This window comes from Taudactylus pleione, unplaced genomic scaffold, assembly GCF_031769625.1.
Source record: "Taudactylus pleione unplaced genomic scaffold, aTauple2 ptg000377l, whole genome shotgun sequence".
Taxonomy (NCBI): domain Eukaryota; kingdom Metazoa; phylum Chordata; class Amphibia; order Anura; family Myobatrachidae; genus Taudactylus; species Taudactylus pleione.
In genome coordinates this window covers 1,305,428-1,312,531 of record NW_028284778.1, presented here as the reverse complement: position 1 = coordinate 1,312,531, position 7,104 = coordinate 1,305,428, and the positions used below count along the sequence as shown (strand labels likewise).

Below are 7,104 nucleotides of genomic sequence, written 5' to 3'. Positions count from 1 at the left end.
TTACAAAGATGTTAAGCTATGGTTCATTTCTTTGAAATGTCTGGACACTGGTTGGTCTGTTTCCTTGCCGGCGAGTGTCATTCTAATTGCGGAACTATGCAGGGCCACGCGTTCCTTAAATTTGTGCGATGTCATTCCCACGTAATATTTGCCACATGGGCATAAAATAATATATCCCTGGAAGAACAATTCAGAACCTGTCGTATACTATACTTTTTACCGGTGTGGGGGTGTATAAAATTATCCCCTGTTTGTAGGTATCCACAGGTAACGCAATTCGGACAACGGTAACAGCCCGGCTTTTATGTTTGTGAGAACAGGGCAGGTTTAACTTACCTACTATAGGTCGCAATAACCGTTGAGTTCTGTAGGCGCTGGTGCGCAATTCTCAACAAGTGCAGTCTAGACTTAATGATATTAGTCATAGAGGAGGCAGGAAAAGAACTGCAACTGGTTAGAAATAAGATAGACAACTTTAAATCCACTCATGAAACAATTTTGCAGGACACTGACAATGTTTCTTGGTTGACAACATTAAATCAGCAATGTGAGACCTATAGAAAAGACCTGGTTAAGTTTAAAAAATCAAAACTACAAACAGTGCAGCAGGACTATGAGGAACATCGAGTATATCGCTGGCTAACAGGAACAGAACCGGATCGCCGCACCAACAGACCTAGTTGGAGACAGAGGAGGGACAGAACGAATAGAAACTATGCGGCTTCGAATAGTGACAACGATTTCGCAATAGCGCACTCTGATGATCCACAAGCTGCAACTAGAGCCCCTTTCGTGGTGAAAACTCAAGGCCGCGGGGAAACACAGGCCAACCAGACGTGGAGGTCAGGCCGAAAGGATCAACAAGATCGGTCGGAAGGAAGAAAAATGAATATTCAATTTGTCTTCAAGAAATGTAACAACTATAGAGGAATCTGTCCTCAATAAGGGACTAACCTTCATCCCCACACATTGGCATGACGAAGTTGAGTGGCAAATGGATATATATAATTTAGGAAGAAAACTCAGATTGAGCAAATATTTTGATTAAAAAAATGATACTACTGACAAGGACCTGACAATTCTGGATAATTTCCACAGGACCCATAAGAAATCTACTTCTGACCCAACATCTATGATCTCCTCAATCACAACTTACACACGTCTATTGGACGACTCCATTACAAGATACAAAAATACCCCTAATCGGATAAACCCTAATTTGTCCATTAAACAACAAAAAGCATTAAGAGACCTCAGTCAGGACAAAAGTACAGTCATCCGCCATATCATCTTACCTCTGATAGGGGTATTCAATTTGGAGCGAAAAGTCAGTTTTTGCGAAGTTTTCGCTCGGATGACGTCATTTTCGCCGCTTTTACACCGTATTCAATTTGAAAACTTTTTGCCGGTGCGAAAAGTATATTGCATTCGACCATGCGAAAAAGTATCACCAAGGAATGGGTGGCGAAAAAAAGTGCAGAATTGGGGTTTTGGGGTGCAACATTTTGGAAACCACCCTGCACCCTTCAGACAGTCCCCCAAAGGTAAACTCTGTCAAAAATTTATAAAAAAAGACCTTAGAACACCCCAAAAAAAGCACTTTCATTTTGGGGGCGTTAAAAAAAATTGGGGTACAAAGTTAAAAACTAGTGAAATAGAATCTAGGGGGGTCCCCAAGTATGCCCCAAGTGTTTTTTTTTATTGCAAAAAAACCTTCTAAATACTATTCTTCATCACCTTCCCAAATCCCCAAAACAGCAGCTATTGAGCCCGTTTAAAGACCCCAAAAACCTTCAGAAGGACTAATCGGAGGTATCCAGAGTGATCCCCCATGTCAGAGCATCTTTATGGGGGTGTTAGGGTCTTTTTCCAGAAAATCAGCGAAGTTGTCGCTGATTTCAGTTTCGCCGGTTGCTGTTTTCGACCATTTCAAATTGAATACGGGGATATCGGGAGTGCGCGCGATACGTTTTCGTGGAAAAACCTCCGATGTGCGGCGAAAACTTTGCTGGCGAGGTTAACGTTTCAAAATGAATTCCCCTCTGATAGTTTTACCAAGATACTCACTACAAATAAAAAATGACATATCTTACAGCCTAGTTATCAGAGATGGATCTTTATATAAAAAAGATAAATTAATATAAGTGCGTTGTGTTTTAAAATATATGAAGACATATCTGAAGCAGTTTCATTTGATTATCCTTTTCATTTTTTACATAAAAAATCCACATAAACAGCAGAGTACAAAGGGGGCGATTCAATTAGGCGCAAGCTGGTCCTGTAGCTATTCAATTCACCGCGCTGCTTAGTCCAACTATTACAGCTTAGGTCCAAGAATGCCGGTTCTCATGCCTTAACCAGGGGGTCTATTTGCCAGAACCAGCATTCTCCAAGTAAAGTGCCAGGCGCGAGGCTGTTAGCGCCGCTCTAAGTTGGCAAACAGCCGCATGGCTGGCACTTTAGTGGGATTTCTGCCCGCACCTTCAGGAGGATGAGAGAAGAAATCCTTTAGTTAGGCTAACAGCGAGCTGAATTGGATAGTTCCAGGAACTCCCGACGCCAGCATCCCGACAGGGTTAGGATACCGACATTTGTCGGTCAGTATCCTAGTCTTCTCCCTCTCCCTACACCTAACACTCCCCCCCCCGATGTCTAAACCCTAACCTCCCCCTACTGTCTAACCCTAACCTTCCCGTCCATGTACTCTAACCCTCCCTCCTTAGTGCCTAACCCTAACCTTCCCGTCCATGTACTCTAACCCTAACCCTCCCTCCTCTAGTGCCTAACCCTAACCCTCCCTCCTTAGTGCCTAACGCTAACCCTACCCTAGTGCCTAACACTAACCCTCCCCTAGTGCCTTACACTAACCGTAACCCTCCCCTAGTGCCCAACACTAACCCTAACCCTCCCCTAGTGCCTAACCCTCCCCTAGTGCCTAAGACTAACCCTCCCCTAGTGCCTAACACTAACCCTCCCTCCTTAGTGCCTAACCCTGCCCTAGTACCTAACACTAACCCTCCCCTAGTGCCTAACCCTAACCCTCCATTAGTGCCTAACCCTCCCCTAGTGCCCAACACTAACCCTAACCCTCCCCTAGTGCCTAACACTAACACTAACCCTCCATCTAACCACAGTACTTACCGTTGGGATGTCAGCGCCGAGATTCTGAGAGGTGTCAGTAATCCAGCGCCGTCATCCCGACCGGAAGTAGCTGAAAAATATATTTTGAAATCTATATTAAAACCTTTAAAAGATTTTACTAAAAGAAACTAAATATTAAAAAGGAATAAAACATTTTTAAAAGTGAAGAAATTGTGCTTACCTGCCATCCTTAGGTTTAGTTATGTGGAGATGAACACAGTTGGTCCTCCGCTCATCCACATTACTTGTCTGACTGGCAACCAGTACTAAGGGCAGAGGCACACATAGGTGAATGGGTAGAAGCATACATGGGTAAATGAGGTAGAGGCACAATCAGGGAGTGGTACAGAGACAGACAGGGAGTAGGAACAGAGGCACAGACAGGGAGTAGGGACAGAGGCACAGACAGGGAGTAGGGACAGAGACACAGACAGGGAGTAGGGACAGAGGCACAGATAGGGAGTAGAGGCAGAGGCACAGACAGGGAGTAGGGACAGAGGCACAGACAGGGAGTAGGGACAGATAGGGAGAGGGGACTGAGGCACACATATGGGGCAGGACTGAGGCACACATATGGGGCAGGACTGAGGCACACATATGGGGCAGGACTGAGGCACACATATGGGGACAGACTGCACCTGTGAAGTATCTCTGTGCACCACAACTACTACATAACCTTGCTGTTTGGAGAACACTGTCCTGCAGCCTGGGCAATGGATCAGGGTGAGCTGCTGGAAGGAGAGAAAAAGAGAGGAGGAGAGCTGGGGGCGGAGCTACTGCTGATGCCGGGGAAGCACAGCTCATCCAGCAGGGGCCGGCTTGGGGAACCTTCCTGAGAGAGGGAGGATCCAGACCAGGCACTATAGGAAAATCTATCCCTGCTGCCTGCCTGCAGCTGCCGATGATCTCAGCCAGGAACTGCAGGCAATGACATAAGCAGCACATAATAAATCTATTCCTCACCCACACAGAGAAGCATGGGGCAGAAAGCCATCTCCCTGTTCCATCCCCCCTTCCTACTCCCTCTGTCCGTGGCTACCAGCGAGGTGATATCACCAGGCTACTTACTAAGCTTCATGGGGCCCAGAGCAGCTATATACTATTGGCTGGCACAGTGGCGTGTGCCGTTAAGTCCCCGCCTGGGGGCGCCACATACCCGGGTTAGAGACCAGGCCCGACCCCTAAGAGCAGTGACCACCGCATAGGCAGTCAGCAAGAGGAGACAAAAGGCCGTGAGTCAGTAGATCTGGCATGTAAGCGCCTACCGTCTCTGCTGCCAGTGGTCTTGGATGGATGGGGGAATTTTTTCCTTCTTCAAAAACTATTTTATTCTATTGCCACTGAGTGCCCACTTTATTTTTCATTATTAGGGATTTTTTTTTTTTTTACCAGTATTATTACTTTCACTTATCAGCATTATTATTTCTTTCTTTATTGTATTGCTGCTAGCTTTATGCATATTGCCACTTGTGAGCAGTGGGGTAACCAAGGGGGGTCGAGTGGGGCATGTGCCTTGGGCACCGTAGGAGGCCCAGCAGAGGGGTGTGCCGCCGACCAGGGCATCGTACCCGTACCGCCTGCCCACCACCATTGTGCCGCAGCCGCCCGCCTACAGTACAGGAAAATCTCACAATGAAGATGGGGGGGCTGGGTACATATTACCCGGGCCAGGCCTGTATAGGGTATACGGTTAGCATGCCGCTAGTTTTAATACTGCAGGACACAATACAGACATTGTAAAGAGGACAGATGATATCCCGATCACAATGAAATACCGACGACAACAAAAACCAAAGTTATGGTATCCTGACGATAACAATATAGACAAAGACCAAACACCGGCAAAAGGAAATACCGACAACCTAACATAAATACCGATTTCAGAAATACCGACACCATTTCACCCATGTCAGACAATACCGACAGCAAAGAATTCCCCATTAATGAAAATACCGACAAATGTAATATACCAACTGACAGTATACCGACTGATACAAAACAACGAAAATCAAAATACCCACGAACATTATGGTATCCCGACAATAACAATACATTCGGGTATGTACAAAGAAGGGAGTTGAGCTGTCTGTCAGCGAGTTGATGATGGTGAAGTAGGTCGAGTAGTAGGCTCCGGCTACTGACAGACGGGAACAGTAGCCTGAGCCAATCAGCAGCCGCTCTACAGTCAGCACGGCTGCTGATTGGCTGGCGGGACGTGCAAAGTCCGTGCAGTCCCGTCAGCTGGCATTCGGGAGGTATCAGTATGGGTGGCAACACACATACTGAGACCGGTTGTGTGGATTGAGAAACTCGTTTTCTCTTTTTGCAAAGTCCATGGATTACTGCGGAGACCAGCGCCAGGATATAGGTGAGTATGCAATCTTTTTTGCAGGGCCAGTCATTAAGGATTCTACTGGAGAAGAGGACAGAAGCATCTGGTATAGGTAAGTATGTGTGAATGGGTAGGGGTATGACATATAGTTATACTTATCACGGTGTGTGTTTTGTCTTTCTTTAACTATTTATTTTACAGTGGAGGTACAGGTGCTGCCCGTCTGCTGGCACTTGTAGTTGCACAAGTGCCAAAGGGCAGGCATGCTGGTACCTGTAGCCCCACTGTAAAATGCAATAGTTTTACATTATTTGCCCCCCCCCATTACCTCCATACCCACCGCTCCAGTGGTATGGGGAAGAGCCCCGGGGTTCAGCGTAAGCCTGGGGTACTCGGGAGGGAGCCTTCAGCAGGAGCCCCAGCCAGCGCGGGGAGGGGGATAATGTAACCATTCGAAAGCCTGGTCATGCTGATATATATAACATGTACAAATACCCATGTTCTATCACTTCCAAGCTGTCCTTTTTTAAGCTCTCAATAGTCCAGCAAAAATCCTCCACAAATGTTAGGACATATGGCACTCAGGGCCTGATTCAGACCCGCTCGCGAGCGCTATGCGCCCGCAAGTGGGTCGATGGTGGCCCAGTGCGCACGACGGTGCTGGCTCAGTCGTGTGCATGCGCGAGACCCGGATAGAGACGGCTAAACCGTCGCTCCCTAAACCGTCGCTCCGGGTCTTGTACCAAAGGGGGCATGCTGTCGATGTAGAGTGACAGCACGCTCCCTTTGGTGGGCAGGCCGGGGGAGTGGCTGCCAAAACGGAGGCGTTCCCATGTGAACGCCTCCGTTTGGGAGCGGCCCAACTGACATCACGAGTGATGTCAGAGGGAGAGATTTCGGCTCTGTCAGAGCCGAAATCTCTCTGGGGCTTGCGGCAACGAGACCCTACCACAAGGGTCTCGTCACAAGCTCGATGGTCGCGATGGTCTTGACCATCGCGACCATCTTCCTGGCCGCTTGCTATAGCTGTGGGTGGTCAGCTGCGAGCACTCTGTCCGAGCATCCGGCTCTGAATCAGGCCCTCAGGTCCTTGTATACAGACCGTAGCTCCCCTTTTAATTACCCTGGAATCAGTGGGCTTAGGTGATCTGTAGTATGAAAAGAAAAGGGGGCGCTCTATCGTGCATGAATCAATTTAATACAAAAGACATAAATATCCACATCTCCGTGAAACGAGGTAATAGACTCGTACCAATGTAATAAACACTGTGGGCTGGATACCACATGATATTTACTGCACCCAAATGGCAATGCTCCGTCTCGGCCGCTGGTCTCCCGGGTCTCCAAACCGCTCAATGAGCCCGCTCAGTATCACGATTGGCACAACTCCGGACTACCACACCAACGAGGAGGACGCCAAGGGGTGAGCACACTGCGTCAGCCAGGCCACGCTCTAACGCGTTTCGTAACTCACTTTGTCAGAGGGCTGGCCTGGCTGACGCTCTAACTCCACTATAAGATAACCAACAGCCAATGGCTGAAGGCCTCAGTGTAATCATTTACATATGTAAACAAAGACCTCGTCGCTGCGTGTCTGAGTGATGTTCCGATTCCTTAGTAACCCCTAGCCG

At 47.8% G+C, this 7,104-nt stretch overlaps 1 pseudogene; it reads left to right on the top strand.

Moving 5' to 3' along the window:
- The first annotated feature begins 411 nt into the window (after positions 1-411).
- The window catches only part of LOC148507994 (uncharacterized), a 32,356-nt pseudogene continuing 25,663 nt past the window's right edge, over positions 412-7,104 (top strand).